At 35.0% G+C, this 22,821-nt stretch overlaps 1 protein-coding gene across 13 annotated transcripts in view; it reads right to left on the reverse strand.

The window, feature by feature from the left end:
* Window positions 1-22,821, reverse strand: part of Larp4B (La-related protein 4B) — a 114,086-nt gene that overhangs the window by 79,275 nt on the left and 11,990 nt on the right. The window lies entirely within an intron of this gene.

The raw sequence follows: 22,821 nt of genomic DNA on the forward strand, positions 1-22,821 counted from the left end.
GTGTTGGGCATAAGTAAAAATTAAAGTCCTCTCTCGCCAAACGAAAATTAAACTCTACAAGTCAATTATCGTACCCGTCCTGCTATATGGTGCAGCAGAATGGACCATGACAACATCAGATGAAGCAGCTCTGGGAGTTTTCGAGAAAAAAGTGCTTCGAAAGATTTACGGACCTCCACGCGTTGGCGAGTGCCGAAGAAAATTTAATGATGAGCTGTACGAGCTTTACGCAGAGATCAACATAGTTCAGCGAATTAAAACCCAGCGGCTACGCTGTTATGCGAATGAAAGATGACGCTCCGGCTAAGAAAGTATTTTTATCGGAACCCGCCTATGGAAGCAGAGGCCTATGAAAGCAGAGGAAGAGGGTGGCCCCCACTCCGCTGGAAGAACCAGGTGGAAAACGATTTAGACTCCCATGGTGTAACCAATTGGCGCCAGTTGGCAAAGCGAAGAAGCGATTGCTGAACGGCCATGACCTTTTAAACGGTTAAGCGCCAATTTAAGTATTTATATAAGGTGTTGGGCAATTTTCTTCTTTTCCTGGATCTAAAAAGGGCATTCGAAACAGTGGATCGAGACATTTTGCTCCAGAAAATGAAAGTCATGGGAATTCAGGGTAAAGAATTAAAGTAGTTCCAAAATTACTTGACTGCCAGAAAACAAAATAACTACCATAATCGGTGATAAAGTTTCGAACGAACTTTCGGTCCCGTAAGGGTTGCCGCAGGGTTCTGTATTGGCTCCTATATTATTTTTGATTTATATAAATGATATTGTTAAAGCTGTAAAGTACTGTAACATAAAACTGTTTGCGGATGATGCTCTGCTTAGAATAAGTGAAAGTAATTTAACAACTGCATTGACAAAAATGCAGTGTGACTTAGATAGTTTATATAAATGTTTATGTGGTAACAGACTTAAACTTAATGTGAGTAAAACAAAATATATGGTTATTAGCCGAAAAATCGAAAGCGAAGTTGCGAGTATTGATCTCAGGGTGAAAGATGAAATGTTAGAGCAAATAAAATCAATAAAATATCTTGGGATTGTAATTGACAACAAACTCAAATTTGATGAATATATTAGATACAATGTAGGAAAGCTAGCTAAACAAGTCGGTTTTATGCAAAGAACCTGTAAATTTATAGAGAGTTTAAGGATATTGTATACAAAACATTTATAGAATCTCATTTTAAATATTGCCCATCAGTCTTATTAATTATACCAGATACAAAAATAGATAGACTTCAGATATTGCAAAATAGGTGTATGAGATTTGTGTTACGGGAAGAGTCAGATGCGTCAATAAGCGACATGCTAATAAAACTAAAATGGTTAAGTGTCAAACAAATTATTTTTTATTATACTACTAGAAGACCTGGCAGACGTTGTCCTGCCATAAATTTGGCCTATCTGCATACATTTTAATAAGCTTTTTACGTCTGACTCTGCCCTCCCCCCCCTCCACACTTTTTCGTAATCATTTTATTCACTCCTCCCTCCGTCTTTTTCGCTTCACCTATCTCCATCTTCGTCTCATTCTATCTTATTCTCAATCTCCTTCTCTCTTTTCTCTTCTCTCAATTCCTTTTCATTCTTCTGCATCCCTTATTGCCTGTCCCAGAGGGTGGTATGTATTTTATTCCAGTCCCAGTCCCACTCCGAGTCTCAGTCCCAGTCCTAGTCCTAATCCCAGTCCCAGTCCGTCTCTGGATAATATATTACTCTGTACCAAAGTACTCATCAACAGCTTTCATTTGATATCCATATTGTATAAAAACTGTCTAGGCATTCACTGGCCCACGTTTTGGCCTATATCTCGAGACCCTGTACCTGTAGTAACCACCGCGTGAGGTTTACGCAACTTATGTGAAAGTTTGAACAAAATCGACCGACGCATCTCTTCAAACACCGGCGACCACCTAATACACATTTTAGCCTTTCTTTTTATATATATAGATTTTTATTTTTCACACTTCACTATAATATTGTAACGAATTTACTTGCAAATCCTCTTATTTGCCCTTTTGCTAAGTTCGTATCACTAAACTGTTGAATAAATAACTCCAATATTGAATTGCTTAGCATCGGCCTAGAGATGGCAGCACTCCTTAGTTTTGCTAATATTCGTACCAATATTAAAACGAAATGCAGATTTTCGTTGCTTTTGAAATTCGGCTTAAAAATTGCACATGGAACAACTAAAGACTCTCCCGTATTAAAAAAAAAATGTCATAGTAACTCTAAATCGCGGGCCCCCTAAGAACCCCGCCGCCTCACTCGTCGGGCCTGGTGATGTGCTATACTTGATATCATTCGCTATAATATTTTTTATTGATAAGCAGGTTGTTTAATTAAACACCACTGCGTATACGTAAGATTTTAATACTACGTATAAACAAATAAAAAAATTGCAATAAAATAATATTGCGACTATAAACTGAGATATAACCTATCCTATATTTCAAGTTAGATCAAACTACAAACGGGGTGCAAAACAAAATCAAAATCAGTGCAGTAGTTTAGGAGTCCCTTGGCTTCAAACCTGTGACACGTGTTTTTTATATATTAAGATGAAAATGATCTTCAACATACGAAAAGGAAATGTACCTGAATACTTAACAAATAATGTTGTATATATTAACGAAACCCATAATTTTAATACCCGTAGGAAAAATGATTTTAAACTGCCAATCTATAGAACAGAAGTGGCCAAATAAAACCGTTTCCTAAAAGGATTTAAAAACTAAATAAAAAACAAGTAAAAACGGGACTGTCTTCGGCTGTGCCGAAGACTTCATACCTTTCATGAATGGGGCTGAACAATAATCTTATCCCGCTCGTAATCTCCGAATAATCGGATGTATAAGATAAGAAATATATAGTGAACAGATCTACATACCTTAACGATTTTTAAGATAAATATAAAATAAAAAACAGGTAGGTACTTTGTGTGAGGATGCAAAGTTTCAGGTTTTTTGTGATCTGCGTGTAAAAACTATGACTACGAATCACGTATTTCAACAATATATGACGTAAACGTAACTATTTGATGAAATTTGATGAATTTTGAAGCTTCTAGCAGTAAAAAGGGGGCAAAAATTAGAGTTTATATGGGGTATATAATATATATACCACCGATCTCTATGATTTTTTCAGACAACAATATATGCCATATACGTAAGCATTTTGTGAAATTTGAAGCTTATAGCTGTTAAAATGGGGTAGAAAATGCGAAAAGTTTCTTATCTGAACAATCGGTTGTATGAGATATATACTATATATACAACCGATCTCTATGATTTTTTCAGACAATATATGCTATATACGTAAGCATTCGGTGAAATTTGAAGCTTATAGCTGTTAAAATGGGGTAGAAATTGCGAAAAGTTTCTTATCTGAACAATCGGTTGTATGAGATATATACTATATATACAACCGATCTCTATGATTTTTTCAGACAACAATATATGCTATATACGTAAGTATTCGGTGAAATTTTAAGCTTCTTGCTGTTAAAATGGGGCTAAAATTTGCGAAAATATATATATATATGCTATATATATATACTATATATACCACCATATATATACTATATATACCACCATATATATACTATATATACCACCGATCTTTATGATTTTTTCAGACAACAATATATGCTATATACGTAAGCATTCGTTGAAATTTGAAGCCTCTAGCTCTTAAAATAGGGCAGTAATTACGAAAAGTTCCTTATCTGAACAATCGGTTGTGGGGGATATATACTATATATACGACTGATCTCATCAGTTTTTTCAGGCAACAATATGTGCAATATACGAAAGTATATGGTGAAGTTTGAAGCTTCAATCTGTTAAATTGGGTAAGATATTACAAAAATCCTCTTTTTCTGAAAAATCGGTTGTATGGAGGATATATGCTATAGGGGTCCGATCCGGTCGGTTCCGACAAATGTCTAATCGGACACCCAAATACACCCGCTCACCAAATTTTATCACGATATCTCAAAAATTGAGGGACTAGTTTGCATACAAACAGACAGACGGACAGACGGACATGGCTAAATCAACTCAGCTCTTCAACCTGATTATTTCGGTATACTTAATGGTGGGTCTATCTATTTTCCTTTAAGGACTTACAATTTCCAGTTTCGTGACGAAATTAATATACCATTTCATTTTCATGAAAGGTATAATAATAAAAAAACTAAAAAAAAATAAATAAAATAAAACATCTAGCTGGCCAAAAGTCGATTATTCAAAATATTCCAATTTTTTTAAATATAACTGCTCCCTGGCGTTCCTAGATGTCCACTGAATAGTATACATACCCGAAAACCCATCTGCAACGCCAACGGAGCTAACCTTACTTACTAACCGCATACATCTAAAATTGTATAAAAATTGTGTGCAGTTCGATGTATTTTTGGATTAAAAAGCAATATACCCTTCTAACCTAAATACCGAACATTATATACTCAGCGTGAGCTTTAATTGTATATTTCATTTCAGATAAATTACTTTTCTACATAACACGTGGCACCGCCAGTTTAAAAAAAATGTTTCCCAATTTCCTCTTACCATAAAACTTGATAAGTGAAATATCATTTATTCAAAACTATTTTTTGCTAAGTTATAGCTTATTATTCTAGTCTACGACCCTTTTAAACTGTGTTTATATCTACATAAGTTGCCGCGGTCTTTAACCGATCCCATCCATTTTTACTAGAAATATTTTCTGCTATAAGGAAAATATGTGTACACAATTTCATTACGATATGTTAATTTTTCTTCGAGTTATGGCTCCCGAAACATAGAAACTTGCTTAGTCGTAAAAGGAGCGGTGCCACACCCATTTTAAAAAATTTTAGTGTTTTCCAATTTAATGTTATAATTCAATTTAGAAAGTAAAATTCTATTGATACAAAGTTCTTTTTCGCTAAAATATAGCTTATTATTTTCGTCCACGACCCTTTTAAAAATCTTTTATATAAAAGTGGGCGTGGTCTCTAACCGATCTCGTCCATTTTTTCTAAAAGTATTTCTTGCTATAGGAAAAATGTGTGCACCCAATTTTATTAAGATCCGTTAATTTTTCTTCGAGTTATGGCTCCCGAAACAGAAAAATGCTTAGTCGTAAAAGGGGCGGTGCCACGCCTATTTTTTTAAATTTGAAGTTTTAATCCACTTGGGAAATGAAATACAATTTATGTAAAGCTCTTTTTTGCAAAGAAATAGCTTATTTTATTCGTCCACGACCCTTTTAAAAATCTTTTATACAAAAGTGGGCGTGGTACTTAACCGATTTCGAAATTTTTCTTCAAAGCATTTCTTATAGTAAAGGCAACCTCTCTGCCGAATTTTACTACGTTAGGTTTAAGGATTTTTGATTTATGATTAATAATATTTGTAAAATTGATTTTAGCACAAGTGGGCGGTGCCACGCCCATTTTAAACAATTTTTTCAAATTTTTATCAAGAGTCTCAATATCAGTCCACATGTCATATTTCAACATTCTAGGTGTATTATTTACTAAATAATCAGGTTTTTTGTGTTTTCCAAAATGTTATATATATAAAAAGTTGGCGGGTTATCATCCGATTTCGCTCATTTTCAAAACCAATCTATTCTGGGTCCAGATAAGCTCGTGTACCAAATTTGGTAAAGATATCTCAATATTTACTCAATTTATCGTGTTAACGGACAGACGGACGGACGGACATGGCTCAATCAAATTTTTTTCGATACTGATGATTTTGATATATGGAAGTCTATATCTATCTCGATTCCTTTATACCTGTACAACCAACCGTTATCCAATCAAAGTTAATATACTCTGTTTGCAAAGCACGCTGAGTATAAAAACAGTATTATTTATGTACCTCTCTTGTATCTTATTTGTTTTTTGTTTATTTTACTGTAGCTTTTTGATAACTTTGGTTAAGTTTGATTTGAAATAAATGTGAAAACTTTCAACGAAAAATATACATATACTTTTGGCTGTTTTTGCAACGGGTTTTGGATTTTATTGAAGAAATTTAGCTCTTTCTAGCCCTTTTTTCTAAATTCTAGCCCCAAAGAAATTTTTTTTCTGGCAACACTGGTCTGAACTATGTTCCAAGTTTCAAGCTTGTAGTTTATCGGGAAGTTACATAAATTTCAATTACAAAATTCGTAAACAACGCTCGCTACACATAGTCAAGCTAAATAAAACCGTTTAAAAAAGTTGTATCTACATGGCATAAAATGCATAATAAGTGGTGTGAAGCATTTGACAGTTATACAGTACTATTTCAGTGATCACAGCTGTATATATATCGTCGACTAAGCGGTAAAAGTTATTAACTCCACCTTTCACTCAGTACGAATTTTTAATACTAATGGAATAGGGAACGGCTTTTGAACATGGTGTTAAAATAAAAGGGTCTGCTTAGTGTCCAGAATCGTTAAAAATTACGAAGCTTAAAACGTGCTGGCTCCGACAAAATTAGGAAAAGCAGCTAACTCTATATATTTTCAATACTTTTTGAAATTTCTGTGATTTCATTCAATTGAGTTTTTTGGTTCTACTGCAAAATTGCGTTGCATGGATTTATACCAATTTCACACAGAAGCTTAATGGAATCATAAATTCGTTTATTGAAATAACTAATTAACGAACATCTGCCAGCAGCTTATGCTTTTTACAAAAAAATGTTTACACTTTAACTTCCAAGGCAATCAAAATAAAATGTATGTTATTCATAGATATTGCACCTAACCAAATATGTGTATTTTTTTTAAAGCCATATAATCGTTTGTTGTAAATGCTACAAAAAAATTGCATCTTTCTGATAATTTTATATTTGTAGTTAATTATTAAAAATAATTTATTTTTGATTGCACTTGTTACATTGACAAAAAAATCCGAAACACCAAGTAAGCGACTACATTTTTCAACCCATTATGCATTCAATAAAGCAATAATGCGATAATTAAAAGTTTAAATATTCTATGGAAGGTTGAGTGCAATAAAGATCTTAATGTAGAAAACCTGACTAATTATTCAATTAAGCCTTTGTCTGAAATTGGTATTAGGCAGTTTTTACCGCCACTCATCTGAATCATTTATGTGCTATCGCAAAGACAAAGAAAGGAAAATAAGAGAAAAGAAATTAAATGAAACGAATGTTATCGGTGCATTATCGGTTGGTTTTCGCTTGGTTTTCGGTATTTTATCGATTAATCGGGTTATCGATTTGCTATCAAAGTATTATACATTGTTTATCCATAACAATCGTTGACGACGAGTTGTCAATTTTTTACCAACGAAAACTATAGAATATTAATTATTAACGATTTGCTACCAAAAAGTGATCGAAAAGTTATGGACTAATTATCGAAAAGTTATGGACTAATTATCGAAAAGTTACTGACTTCTTCTCCAAAAATTATAGATTTGCTATCGACGAGTTTTAGCCTTTTTATCGAAATGTTATCGGTTTGTAATAAAACAGGTGCCAACCAGTACCAACGCAATATATGTAAATTCGGAATATATCGATAAACCATTGACAACAAGCCGAAAAGAAACCAATAATACGCCGAAGATTCGGCGAGAACATGGTTGAGAGCAAACCGATAGCTTGACGATAATTTAGTTATCCATATCGGTTTTTTATCGATAAGTCAAACCGATTAAACGTCTGTAACAACCCAATAAAACGCCAATGACAAGCAATAACTCGCCTATATCGATTATTATTGATAACAATGCGATATCAAACCTATAACATGACAACAACTTGACGAATAACAATTATTTGCAGACCCTGATAATAACATAATGATAAGCAGACGTGAGGCTTACCATTCCGGAATCCTATTTCGGTCCCAAAAAACTGTTTGTAATAAATCACACTAAACGATTTGAGTAATAATGAAAGGAATTCAAAACGTTATTTAACGCAATGCACAGCTTACGCAAAGCAATTGTCAGCCTCACCTGCGCGAGGCGAATCCGGTTACAAATAGGCATGTGTATCATATACATATTTAGCAGAAGGGGCTCTGGCGACCTCATGGCACTAGGAGGTAGAGAGTCTGGATGGCGTAGAATGTTCAATGTATTCGTATTAAATCGTTACTGAGATGGTTGCGCTTATACTTTAATGGTTATTTTTACCGGAGCGTACTTGATCTATGTATATCCAGTAAAGGACCATCAACATCGATAATACTCCCCAATACCTTCGGCGAGTGCCTTTACCGCTACAGCCACAACAGTATAATAATATGTACAAACACACACCAAATTGGCAATTTATACCATTTGGGCAATTTATTACGCAATTTATCATATAACAAATTGTAATAATAAATTGCCAATTTAAAAAAGATTGCGTAATAAATTGTTTCAAACTCCAAATGCAACCTTGTAAAGTGTGTTTATTGAGTAGATTTAAATGTCAGCTACGCATGGCTCAACTATATGGTTGGCTCATCTCATCAGCTGATTTTATTTTTTTCATTTCACTGCAGTAGGGACTGTCAATAGAAGACGTCAAACTCAAAATGATACCAAAACATTTAACACATTTTCTTACAACACACAAAAATTTCAAAGTTTTATATTTTCATTCCATTCCATTCGCCTAATACCAACACGCACATTTTGACAGTCTGAACAAATGTATGTTGTTGCTGTAGAGATGAGCCAACCAGCTATCAAATTACTATTGTGTAAGCTAAATTGAGTTGTATGAACACCAGTCAATTTAAATCGAAATTGCCTCAATTTATTTTTCTGTTTTTCAATTTCAGTAAATATCCTTTTGCAGAAAAAAAGTTTTTAATTACAGATACTGATACTAAGGTCAAAAAGATAGCGGTGAAGGTATCTCTGGACATTTTTAGACGTGTTTCAGCAATCGTACCCCGTTCAATTAACATTGAAAAACAAGAGCTTGGCCCGTATCTTGTTATACGACCCGTAATCGAATTCAATTTTTTAAATCGCAATACCACTGAAATGATGATTTGGAAGGCGTCATAAAATGGACATAAGTAGTTATTACATTTATAATGAATTATCATTTTTACGCCAAGTTTGGCATTCATGAAAGCTGTTTACATTGATAAATTTTTCTATCTGAGCCATTGTGAATTCATACAAGTGGCGAATGTTTGAAAAAACGTTCACAATAGTAAACAGCCTCGATCACCTGTTCAACCGCTGTTCGATTACTAATATCATTTGCTCAATAGTGTTTTTCAAACATTTTTGTACACGACTGGTTTATTGCATTATTTACATATTTTAAAATGATTGCTAAACTGGATGCCCATATTTTCTCCATTTACTAGATTTAAAAAATCAATATTAATTTCTAGTATAATTCAAGAGAATAGATGACTTGAAACACAAATGGGCAAGTCATGGCACTTCAATTTATTAACCGCGAGCAAAAAACAAACCTTTCTTCCATTCTCTGGGCATTCGCGACAGCCGTTCTCCCTGTCAGCAATTATTTGACAGGTAGGTATGGCAATGGAAGAAGAGAAATATTTTTCACTTGTATGAATTCAAAATGCCGTTTACATTGATCAATTTTTCTGTCTGAGCCAACTTTTGAATTCATTCAGTTTTCGTTTCATACAACCCTGCGCATTTGTTTACGTTTGGAAATTCCGAAGACTAAGTTCGGGTGTAACCGAACATTACATACTCAGCTGAGAGCATTGGGTTTAGGAAAGCTATATAGATTTTTGCTCAAGTTATCGTGTTAACGGCCGAGCGGAAGGACAGACGGTCGACTGTGTATAAAAACTGGGAGTGGCTTCAATCCATTTCGCCCATTTTCACAAAAAACAATTATCGTCATAGAAGCTATGCCCCTACCAAATTTCTTTCAACAGGATTGGTAAATGGTTGTTCGACTTATGGCATTAAAAGTATTCTAGACAAATTAAATTAAAAAGGGCGGAGCCACGCCCATTTTGAAATTTTCTTTTATTTTTGTATTTTGTTGCAGCATATTATTACTGGGGTTGAATGTTGACATAATTTACTTATATACTGTAAAGATATTAAATTTTTTGTTAAAATTTGACTTAAAACAATTTTAGTTTAAAAAGTGGGCACGCTCGTCAACCGATTTTGCTAATTTTTATTTAGCACACATATGTATAGTAATAGGAGTAACGTTCCTGCCAGATTTCATCATGATATCTTCAACGACTGCCAAATTACAGCTTGCAAACCTTCTTTTAAAAGTGAGCAGTGCCACGCCCATTGTCCAAAATTTTACAATTTTCTTTTCTGCGTCATAAGGTCAACCCACCTACCAAGTTTCATCGCTTTATCCGTCTTTGGTAACGAATTATCGCACTTTTTCTGTTTTTCGAAATTTTCGATATCGAAAAAGTGGGCGTGGTTATAGTCCGACTTCGTTCATTTTAAATAGCGATCTGAGATGAACGCCTAGGAACCTACATACCAAATTTCAACAAGGTACCTCAAAATTTACTCAAGTTATCGTGTTTACGGACGGACGGACGGACATGGCTAAATTAATTCCTTTTTCGCCCAGATCATTTTGATATATAGAAGTCTATATCTATCTCGATTAGTTTATGCCGTTACGGGATACCGTTATGCGAACAAAATTAATATTGATATTGACTCTTGATAAAAATAAAAATAAAAAATTTTTCAAAATGGGCGTGGCACCGCCCACTTACGATAAAATCAATGTTAAAAATATTATTAATCATAAATCAAAAATCTTTAAACCTATCGTAGCAAAATTCGGGAGAGAGGTTGCCTTTACTATACGGAATGATTTGAAGAAAAATTAACGAAATCGGTTAAGGACCACGACCACTTTTATATACAAGATTTTTGAAAGGGTCGTAGACGAAATATGCAAATATGCAATTATAACATTAAATTGGAAAACACTAAAATTTTTGAAGATGGGTGTGGCACCGCCCCTTTTACGACTAAGCAAGTTTCTATGTTTCGGGAGCCATAACTCAAGAAAAATTAACATATCGTAATGAAATTGTCTACCTACACATATTTTCCTTATAGCAGAAAATAGTTCTAGTAAAAATGGACGGGATCGGTTAAAGACCACGGCAACTTAGATATAAAACAAGTTTAAAAGGGTCGTAGACTAGAATAATAAGCTATAACTTAGAAAAAAATAGTTTTGAATAAATGATATTTCACTTATCAAGTTTTATTGTAAGAGGAAATGGGGAGACATTTTTTTTAAACGGGCGGTGCCCGTGTTATGTAGAAAAGTAATTTATCTGAAATGAAATATACAATTAAAGCTCACGCTGAGTATATAATGTTCGGTGACACCCGAACTTACGACACCTTTACTTGGTTTTTATTTAAAGTCGACACAGAACGAAAACGGTCGACTGGTAAAGTATAAAATTTGTACAAAAATTATTAAACTTATAAATTATAAGATTAACATTAAATAAAAGTAAACTTATGCATTTAAGAATTCAAATTCAGAGAGAATATCTAATATATATAATTCTTCTGTCACGGTGTTAAGAGGCTTAACTCCCCGGGACGGCTGAACCGATTCTCATGAAATTTTGTGAGCATATTGGGTAGGTCTGAGAATCGGCCAAAGTCTACCTTTTTTTCGCTACGTGCCTAGGGTCTTGAGATCAAAACGTGGACCCGGGTACCCCTAGAATGTGTTTATACAATATGGATATCAAATGAAAGCTGTTGATGAATGCTATTGTACAGGATAATTTTCATACAACTGGGAGGCTAGGGTCTCGAGATATAGCCCAAAACGTGGACCCGGGTACCCCTAGAATGTGTTTATACAATATGGATATCAAATGAAAGCTGTTGATGAGTGCTATAGTACAGGATAATTTTCATACCCTTGGGTGACTAGGGTCTCGAGATATAGGCCAAAACGTGGACCCGGGTACCCTAGAATGTGTTTATACAATATGGATATCAAATGAAAGCTGTTGATGAGTGCTATACTACAGGATAATTTTCATACATCTGGGAGGCTAGGGTCTAGAGATATAGCCCAAAACGTGGACCCGGGTACACCTAGAATGTGTTTATACAATATGGATATCAAATGAAAGCTGTTGATGAGTGCTATATTACAGGATAATTTTCATACAACTGGGAGGCTAGGGTCTCGAGATATAGCCCAAAACGTGGACCCGGGTACCCCTAAAATGTGTTTATACAATATGGATATCAAATGAAAGCTGTTGATGAGTGCTATAGTACAGGGTAATTTTCATACAACTGGGAGGCTAGGGTCTCGAGATATAGCCCAAAACGTGGACCCGGGTACCCCCAGAATGTGTTTATACAATATGGATATCAAATGAAAACTGTTGATGAGTGCTATAGTACAGGATAATTTTCATACAACTGGGAGGCTAGGGTCTCGAGATATAGCCCAAAACGTGGACCCGGGTACCCCTAGAATGTGTTTATACATTATAGGTATCAAATTGAAGCTGTTCATGTATGCTTTAGTACAGAGTAAGGTTTACACCGCTGGGTGACTACGGTCTCGAGATATAGGCCAAAACATGGACCCGGATACACCTAGAATGTGTTTTTATATTATGGGTATCAAATTGAAGCTGGTGATGTATGCTTTAGTACAGAGTAAGGTTTACACCGCTGGGTGACTACGGTCTCGAGATATAGGCCAAAACATGGACCCGGATACCCCTAGAATGTGTGTGTATTATGGATATCAAATGAAAGCTGTTGCTGAGAGCTCTAAAGTTGATTGTGATATTCGATTTAGTCGCATCAACCTGGCAAAACTGATAAATATGCATGCGAAGCCAAAATAATAAGAATTAATAATACCCACATACCTATTTACATACGTCCCATTCGATTTGCCTGAAATTTCGTATATAAATTTGCCTATATTAGTATTTACGATGCTTTTTTCCGGGAAGTATACCAGAGACGGACTGGGACAGTGATTAGGACTAGGACGGGGACTGGAACTGAGACTCAGAATGGGACTGGAACAAAATACATACCACCCTCTGGGACTGCCAATAAGAGATGTAGAAGAAGGAGAAAAACTAGAGAGAAGAGAGAAGGAGACTGAGAAAGAGATAGAATGAGACGAAGATGGAGATTAAGCGAAAAAGACGGAGGGAGGAGTGAATAAAAAGATTAGGAAAAAGTGTAGAGGAGTAGGGCAGCGTTAGACGAAAAAAGCTTATTAAAATGTATGCAGAAAGGCCAAATTTAGGGCAGAACAACGTCTGCTAGTCACACTATAAAATATCACGTCAAATTAGAAAGTATTAGGCAATTTAATGAAGGAAGCGAACATTCGACACTTATACATTTATACAGGTCATTGTAGTGCGCACACCAAATCCGCAGAGGTTCACTTTTTGCGAAGTTTAGGCGACTGTGTCTCGACGTCCTAGCGGGAACCGCGAAATTAAGCCGAGCTAGCATTTCAGAAGAGTCAATCTCACCGATGACCAACTTATGAAAGAACAACACCCCAAGTAGAATTCTACTTTTTTCAAGAGTAGGCAGATTTATTAGAAGCCTGCTTCTGTAAGGTGGAAGATGAATGCTAGAATCCCAATTAAGACCGCGAAGTGGAAATATTAAAAATTGTTTCTGCACAGACTCAATCCACGTTATATCATTTTTGTGTATAGGACACCAGACAGACGAGCAATATTCAAGTAGTGCGGACCAAGGAGGTGTATAGGATATTCGTGAGATAAGGATCGTTAAACTCTTTGGCCCAACGTTTAACAAAGCCAAGTATACTCGTTGTTTTATTTACAATGGATGAAATATGCGTAGTTATTAAAATATAGTTACACCTAAATCATTAGTATACACCTAAATCATTAACGGCAGATAATCGCTCCAGAGTATATATGTAGTGCGAAGTTTAGGCGACTGTGTCTCGACGTCCTAGCGGGAACCGCGAAATTAAGCCGAGCTAGCATTTCAGAAGAGTCAATCTCACCGATGACCAACTTATGAAAGAACAACACCCCAAGTAGAATTCTACTTTTTTCAAGAGTAGGCAGATTTATTAGAAGCCTGCTTCTGTAAGGTGGAAGATGAATGCTAGAATCCCAATTAAGACCGCGAAGTGGAAATATTAAAAATTGTTTCTGCACAGACTCAATCCACGTTATATCATTTTTGTGTATAGGACACCAGACAGACGAGCAATATTCAAGTAGTGCGGACCAAGGAAGTGTATAGGATATTCGTGAGATAAGGATCGTTAAACTCTTTGGCCCAACGTTTAACAAAGCCAAGTATACTCGTTGTTTTATTTACAATGGATGAAATATGCGTAGTTATTAAAATATAGTTACACCTAAATCATTAGTATACACCTAAATCATTAACGGCAGATAATCGCTCCAGAGTATATATGTAGTGTCAAAAATGGCTCTACTAGACTGCGTATTCTTTGTTCGATTATTTTAACGAACAACGAAAGAGAAAGAGGGAGGCTGAAGAAAAAACTAAAAAGGTACCTAAAATTAGTCAGTACTTGAAAAATTATGACTTAAAGTGAAGAAATGGACCTTACTAAAAGTATAGCAGAATTATCAAATGCAGCACCCAACACCAGTGACTACCCAGATCCAGAACAACGACAACAATATACTAGCAAAAATCAAAGAGAATTATATTTTACCACGGACAATATTGTATCTTCGCCATATGTTACTGATAAGGTGGGGTGTCATAAAGCCATAGGACATTAAGCCATAAAGGCTTTATGTCTCAATCCAAACGGACATAAAGCCATAATTTCAATATGGCTTTATAAGTCTCGATATCAATTTTAGCCGAATGGGACATAAAGCCATTATGGTTTTATGTCCCATTTGATGTTTTGTGTTGCAAATGCTTTATTTCTTCAAAATTCGTAGGTGCTTTGGATAATTTTTCTTCTTTGATTCGCAGCAAATTCCTACGCATTTTACCATATTCAATTAACATCCCCCTGCTTTATGCTTTTTAAAGTTATCTTCAAACAATTCGCGTACACTTGATCTCTTCAAAGTTGCAGTTTTAACATCGTATTTAATTGAATTTATTACTTTTAACTTTTCAAAAAGACATAATTAATTTGTTTATTGGCCGTTAATGAATAAATATATATATTATTCTGTTTTATGAGCTCTAGGCCTGTTTTAAATAAAACAACTCCGTTTGTTGCTTATATGTATTTAATTTCGATATTTCGATCTCAATCTGAGATCGAAATATCGAAATTAAATACATATAAGCAACAAACGGAGTTGTTTTATTTCAAAAAGACTATTTTGCGGCCCATGAATATATACCTTGTCCTGTTTACCAATTATACGACAATATAACGCACTGTTGAACTCAATTGCAACTGCCATATTACAGTTCTTTTTATAACAATAACTAGCAGACCCGGCAGACGTTGTTCTGCCCGAAATTTGGTATATCTGCATACATTTTAATAAGCTTTTTCCGTCTAACTCTGCCCTCGCCCATCTACACTTTTTCCTAATCTTTGTATTCACTCCTCCCTCCGTATTGTTCGCTTCATCTATCTCCATCTTCGTCTCATTCTATCTCTTTCTCAGTCTCCTTCTCTCTTTTCTCTTCTCTCAAGTTTTTCTCATTCTTCTTTATATCTTATTGCCAATCCCAGAGGGTATTTTGTTCCAGTCCCACTCCGAGTCTCAGTCCCAGTCCTAATCCCAGTCCCAGTCTGTCTCTGGTCTACTTCCCGGAAAAAAGCATCGTAAATACTAATATAGGCAAATTTATATACCAAATTTCAGGCAAATCGAATAGGACGTATGTAAATAGGTATGTGGGTATTATTAATTAATGTCTTTATTTCGGCTTCGCATGCATATTTATCAGTTTTGCCAGGTTGATGCGACTAAATCGAATATCACAATGAAAATTACTTAAAAGCTCTCAGCAACAGCTTTTATTTGATATCCAAAATACACATACCTCTGGGGGTATCCGGGTCCATGTTTTGGCCTATATCTCGAGACCCAAGACACCCAGCGGTTTAAAAAATTATCTGTAGTAAAGCACACATCCACAGCTTCAATTTGATATCCATAATGTAAAAACGCATCCTAGTGTTACCCTGATCCTCGTTTTGGCCTATATCTCTAGACCCTAGTCACCAATAGGTATGAAAACTACCCTGTATTAAAGCACTAATTAACAGCTTTCATTTGATATCCATATTGTATAAACACATTCTAGGGGTTCCCGGGTCCACGTTTTGGCCTATATCTCGAGACCCTAGTCACCAATAGGTATGAAAACTACCCTATACTAAAGCACTCATCAGCAGCTTTCATTTGATATCCATATTGTATAAACACATTCTAGGGGTACCCGGGTGCACGTTTTGGCCTATATCTCGAGACCCTAGTCACCAACAGGTATGAAAACTACCCTGTACTAAAGCACTCATCAACAGCTTTCATATGATATCCATATTGTATAAACACATTCTAGGGGTGCCCGGTTCCACGTTTTGGCCTATATCTCGAGACCATAGTCACCAATAGGTATGAAAACTACCCTGTACTAAAGCACTCATCAACAGCTTTCATCTGATATCCATATTGTATAAACATATTCTAGGTGTGCCCGGGTCCACGTTTTGGCCTATATCTCGAGACCCTAGTCACCCATAGGTATGAAAACTACCCTGTACTAAAGCACTCATCAGCAGATTTCATTTGATATCCATATTGTATAAACACATTCTAGGGGTTCCCGGGTCCACGTTTTGGCCTATATCTCGAGACCCTAGTCACCAATAGGTATGAAAATTACCCTGTACTAAAGCACTCAACAACAGCTTTCATTTGATATCCATATTGTATAAACACATTCTAGGGGTGCCCGGGTCCACGTTTTGGCCTATATCTCGAGACCCTAGTCACCGATAGGTATGAAAACTACCCTGTACTAAAGCACTCATCAACAGCTTTCATTGAATATCCATATTGTATAAACACATTCTGGGGGTGCCCGGGTCCACTTTTTGTCCTATATCTCGAGACCTCAGTCACCAATATGTATCCTGGTCCACTTCCCGGAAGAAAAATTATCCGACATTTTATTCTAGATATAACGCTACATACATACCAAATTTCAGGCAAATCGAGCCATATATACGATAGTTTAGAATAAATCGGTCCCTGGTCCACTTCCTGGAAAAAAAACTTTTCACAAACACTCTCCGGGTTCCTACTAAGTTATCCTGAAAATTTGAATAAAATCGGCGTGGTATTTTCGGAGTCCATAAGCCTCATACAAACATACATACATACATCCTATTTTATATATATTAACAATAATAATAATCAGCATTATTATATTTGTATTTATATTTATAAATTTGCTGTTCCTTTTCTACGTATACCAACTTGCTATTCTTTCTAAATCCGGATATTATATTATATTCAAAAATATCTTCCCAATTTTCCATATCAGTTAAATCTGTAAACACGTGGACCACCTGCAATGTCGTAATTTGATTGATTGTCAACAACAGCCAAATGCATTTTTAACATGAAACAAGCCGATATGAAACCACAATGCCTTTCTACGTGAAATAGCGTGACATAGAATCATTAAAAAATATGGCTTCATGTCTCATTTCGGGAAAAAAAACGTATGGCGTTAAGTCCCATTATATTGAGACTTTATAGCATATGCCCCCAGCGGGTTAGGGGGTCAGAATATTCCCGCGGTAGGTATGCCTGTCCTAAGAGGCGACTAAAATACCAGATTCAAGGGGCTGTGTAGCGCAACCCTTTCAGGTTGCCAGCGCAATATATAGCTTCTCCAAACCCAATTATCAACCTCACCTATCCGCGGCGAATCCTGTTTCACTAACAGACGAGGCTCTGGCGACCCCAAGCTCCTCATGAAACTTGGGGGTGGGGACGGAAGAAATGGCCTGAAGGTTTAATGTGGCCATATAAATCGTTCCCGAAATCGTCGGGCTAGCACCTTAATGGTGCTGTGGTACCGGAGCGTACCGGATCTGTATCCGGGAAAGGACGATTACATCGATAACACTCCCCAAAGCCTTCGGGGGCAACCTTATCGCTACAACAACAAGAACTTTATGTCCTATGGCTTTATGACACCCCACCTACTGATAAGGGTAATTTTAAAGAGCTAACTGATCTAGTGAAAAGGTTCGTGATTGGAAGCGGATATTGTAAAGCTAAGAACCCTTTCTTAAAAGATAGTGACAATAGATCTAGAAAAACATTACTATATTGTTTCCAAGTCTGGCGTGAAACTTGAACGTACATGACTATCCTATTCTTTAATTCTTCAGAAAGCGTATTGTGAACCGTGTTGGCTATACGCAAATCGGGCATCTAAGAAAATGCAAAACGTTTGGATTGAGGACAATGACACGAGACATTAAAAATTCATCTGGATTCCTATCTTACGTATCAACAGTGGCAGCTACGTGGAACACTCGATGAAGAGCAAGAGTTTATGGACAAAAAAGAAAAATTTGTGTGGCGCCAAATACTTTCTAGGCTCCGTTATGATACCCTGACACTTTCAACGTGTCATTTAGCCTTTCGATATGTTCACTGTGCTGGTCATAATTTAGATCTAGTACTTAGTGATGCAGTGAGAGGTTATGTATATGCAAAATTTTTTTTAAACAATTCAACGAATTTATAATTTTTTAGGCATAGCATCAAAAGATGGAATATTTTATAAAGTTTTATATCTAATAAAGAAATTAAGAGAGGATACCTATGGGCATTTGTGGGACATATACAACGGTTAATAGAATACGCTGAAATTTTCAAAGTTAATTAAAACTAAATTGAGTACAACGTGACTATTTTTATTGATACGGCCCCATCAAAAGAATTTTCCACGTGCCCCAAATGGTATAGTTACGCCACTGATTAATTGTGAGCTTTGCTTTGACAAATTTTTTATATAACGTTCTCATGGAATTCAGCCATTCCTAAGAAGGCCTAAACATCATTCAACTTCCACTTAATATTTTTAGTAAGTAAAATAATTTGTCTGCATTGGCTCTTCCATTTCTCTAATTTATGGTTATACTTCATTTACAGCAAACCATCTAATAATTATTTTTTGCTAAGTGAAAGTTGTATTGCCAACTTCGTAATAGATGACACCTCTCCCGACTTGTTTGGACCTATATAACCAGTCTACCCATGTTGTAAAATATAACAAGAGTACCTCCAGGTATTTAGGGGAGCAGTCAGTTTTTTTAGTTGAACGCTTTTTTAATCTAGGTGGGCGAAAATGCTTATCCAGGCAGTTTCACGACATCTAAAAGCACCTCTCTGAAGTTGGCAAGACAACTTTTACGTGGAAAAAAATTACCTATTGGGAAAATTGCCGTGAATTTGCCGTGATTTATCCGTGAAACAAAAAAATTTGCCGTGGCCATATTTTAGAAAATACAGGGTGGCACGCCAACTTCACGAGAAGTTAGCGTGCCACCCTCAGAAAACCACCTTAGAGGCCAGCTAGGAAAATAATTCTTGCACACGAATTTGCCGTAAATTTGCCGTAGATAAGTGGCATAGTTTATAAATTCGAAAAAAAAATTTTCAAATTTTTTTATGATGCACCGCCAACTTCACGTGAAGTTAGCGAGCCACCCTCAGAAAACCACCTTAGAGGCCAGCTAAGAAAATAATTCTTGCACACGAATTTGTCGTAAATTTGCCGTAGATAAGTGGCATATTTTATAAATTCGAAAATGAAAATTCAAAATTTTTGAAAATATTTTTTACGAATTTATAAACTATGCCACTTATCTACGGCAAATTTACGGCAAATTCGTGTGCAAGAATTATTTTCCTAGCTGGCCTCTCAGGTAGTTTTCTGAGGGTGGCACGCTAACTTCACGTGAAGTTGGCGGTGCACCATAAAACAAATTTTAAAATTTTTTTTTCGAATTTATAAACTATGGCACTTATCTACGGCAAATTTACGGCAAATTCGTGTGTAAGAATTATTTTCCTAGCTGGTCTCTAAGGTGGGTTTCTGAGGGTGGCACGCTAACTTCACGTGAAGTTGGCGTGCCACCCTGTATTTTCTAAAATATGGCCACGGCAAATTTTTTCGTTTCACGGATAAATTACGGCAAATTCACGGCAATTTTCCCAATAGGTAATTTTTTTCCACGTAAAAGTTGTCTTGCCAACTTCAGAGAGGTTCTAAAAGCATTGTCTGAAACCTTTTGTACCCTAGCATAGGATTACAGTAGACGCTCACAAATTATAACCACTTTGTTTTTGGGGTGATTCTAATTTCTAAAAATTCTAATTCCTGAGCGTTTTTTTATTTGTATTTTAGAAATTAAGTCAATTTGGATTAAAAACTACAATGAAATTTTTTCTTATTAAATTTTATTCATAAAAAAGAGAAAACATAAGGTAAGAATCCAGTACAAATCATATCGAATATTTTTAAACGGTTTTATTTAGGTTGACTTGACAGGCTGCACGGCCGTTGTGAGCGAATTTGTAATTGAAATTTAAGTAACTTCCCGATAAGCTACAAGCTTGAAACTTGAAATATAGTTCAGAACCCGATGACAATACAATAATAAGAAAAAATTTCCGCTAGGTGGCGCAAGGATCGATATATTCACAAAAATCGTATTTGTGGTCCGATTTGGCTCATATTTGGAACACATATTACATACAGTCCGGAAGAAGTGACATCAAAATATTTTACAGTTGGCGGAGGGACAAGCATACGTGGGGCAGAGTCGAGTAAAGTCTTTCGAACGATTATGTATTGAGGACTTAGATTGTAACAAATTGTCAGGAAAGAGTCCTTGTAATAATGAGTCACTAAATGAACTAAATAGAATGAGAAATAAAAGGCAATTAAATAAAGACTAAAAACTTGAAAATAAAATAATAAAAAAAAATTGTTTGAGTTAAACAGTTTTATTGAAAACAATACTTACATGAAGTAATAATAACACTAAAAGCTAGAAAATAATTAGGTAGGTCCTAGGTACTAGTCGTCACACTCATCATCAATCTAGGGCGTTGATCAGACAATTAAATAAAAGCGTTGGACGCGTAAAATTTCTATTGATAGTCATAAGTAAGACCAACTGAATCTTAATCAGGTTATGCTACGCCTCACATTTTTAGAAATTTCACGGGCCCAACGCTTTCATTTAATTGTCTGATCAACGCTCTAGATTGATGAGGATTGTGATGACTAGTGTAGGGATTTACTACACGTTGTTATGAAACACTTGTTATTGTTAAAACTTTAATTTTTCTTTAAAAATCGAGTTTCAAGTTTTTATATTTCATGTTATTTTTTGATGTGAAAATTTATATATTGCTTTTTGAATTGATTATTGAACGAATATAATTATTAATAAATATATCGTGATTATTTAATTATAAAACTTATTGAACAAATATAGATGAATTGAATATACATAATATATCCATAGATGAATTGAATATCCATAATATATCCATAAAATTTGATGACCCCGCCAGGAGCCGAAGAGCGTAATCCTTGCGCATTTAAGCTGAAATTTTACTCAAAGCGGAATATTAGATATATACAACAAACGGCCAGCAATTCATACAATCAATATTTCTAAACGTAATCCTTGCGCATTTAAGCTGAAATTTTACTCAAAGCGGAATATTAGATATATAGAACAAACAGCCAGCAACCCATACAATCAATATTTCTAGAAGGCTTCTCGGTGTTACTCTATCTTCAGGCCATCACATGAAATCGTAAAGTTTTGGCAGAAGCCAAAGTATTCGAGCAGCACAACAAACATTTTACCGAGGAGTCGTGTAGGGATTTACTACACGTTGTTATGAAATACTTGTTATTGTTAAAACTTTAATTTTTCTTTAAAAATCGAGTTTCCAGTTTTTATATTTCATGTTATTTTTTGATGTGAAAATTTATATATTGCTTTTTGAATTGATTATTGAACGAATATAATTATTATTAAATATATCGTGATTATTTAATTATAAAACTTATTGAACAAATATAGATGAATTGAATATCCATAATATATCCATAGATGAATTGAATATATATAATATATCCATAAAAACTAGCACCTAGGACCTACATACCATATTCTCTAGCTTTTAGTATTAGTATTACTTCATGTAAGTATTGTTTTCAATAAAATCGTTTAACTTAAAAAAATTGTAGTTCTTGTTTTATTAAATAGACATATATGTATATTGGAGCGGGTCAAATAGTATGGATGGATTTTTTTTTATCAGGAGTATAGCAAAAACGTAATCTACAGATGATTCTAAGAAAAATTTTTGAAGACACCATAGCTCTAAGTCCGATTTCGAGGTCCCGATTTTTGTAAAATAAATATTTTTCCGTATGAATGTCGAGTTTGGCAGAAAAATCTTCATAGCTTCTGATAGAATTATAGGAAGAATATTATATTGGGCTTACTTTAAAGGTATTTTACGCACATTTCAGAATATGTATTAATATCTATAGGGTTTTTGAATTTTAGTATAGATATCAGGCTTGAATTATGAGCAATTAGCCTAAAATGAACTTTTAACTACTATATTATCATTTTTAACAAATTTCTTATAAAAAAAGTTTTTTTTTTCTTTACAGCTAAAATAAATTCAGCACATTTCCAACAACTTTCATTCAGACAGTTTTCCTTTTTTCGAATTCGTTTTAGTAGAAAAATATTTCCAAAAAAAAACAAC

The sequence above is a fragment of the Eurosta solidaginis genome, chromosome 5, assembly GCF_040869045.1.
Source record: "Eurosta solidaginis isolate ZX-2024a chromosome 5, ASM4086904v1, whole genome shotgun sequence".
Lineage (NCBI taxonomy): Eukaryota > Metazoa > Arthropoda > Insecta > Diptera > Tephritidae > Eurosta > Eurosta solidaginis.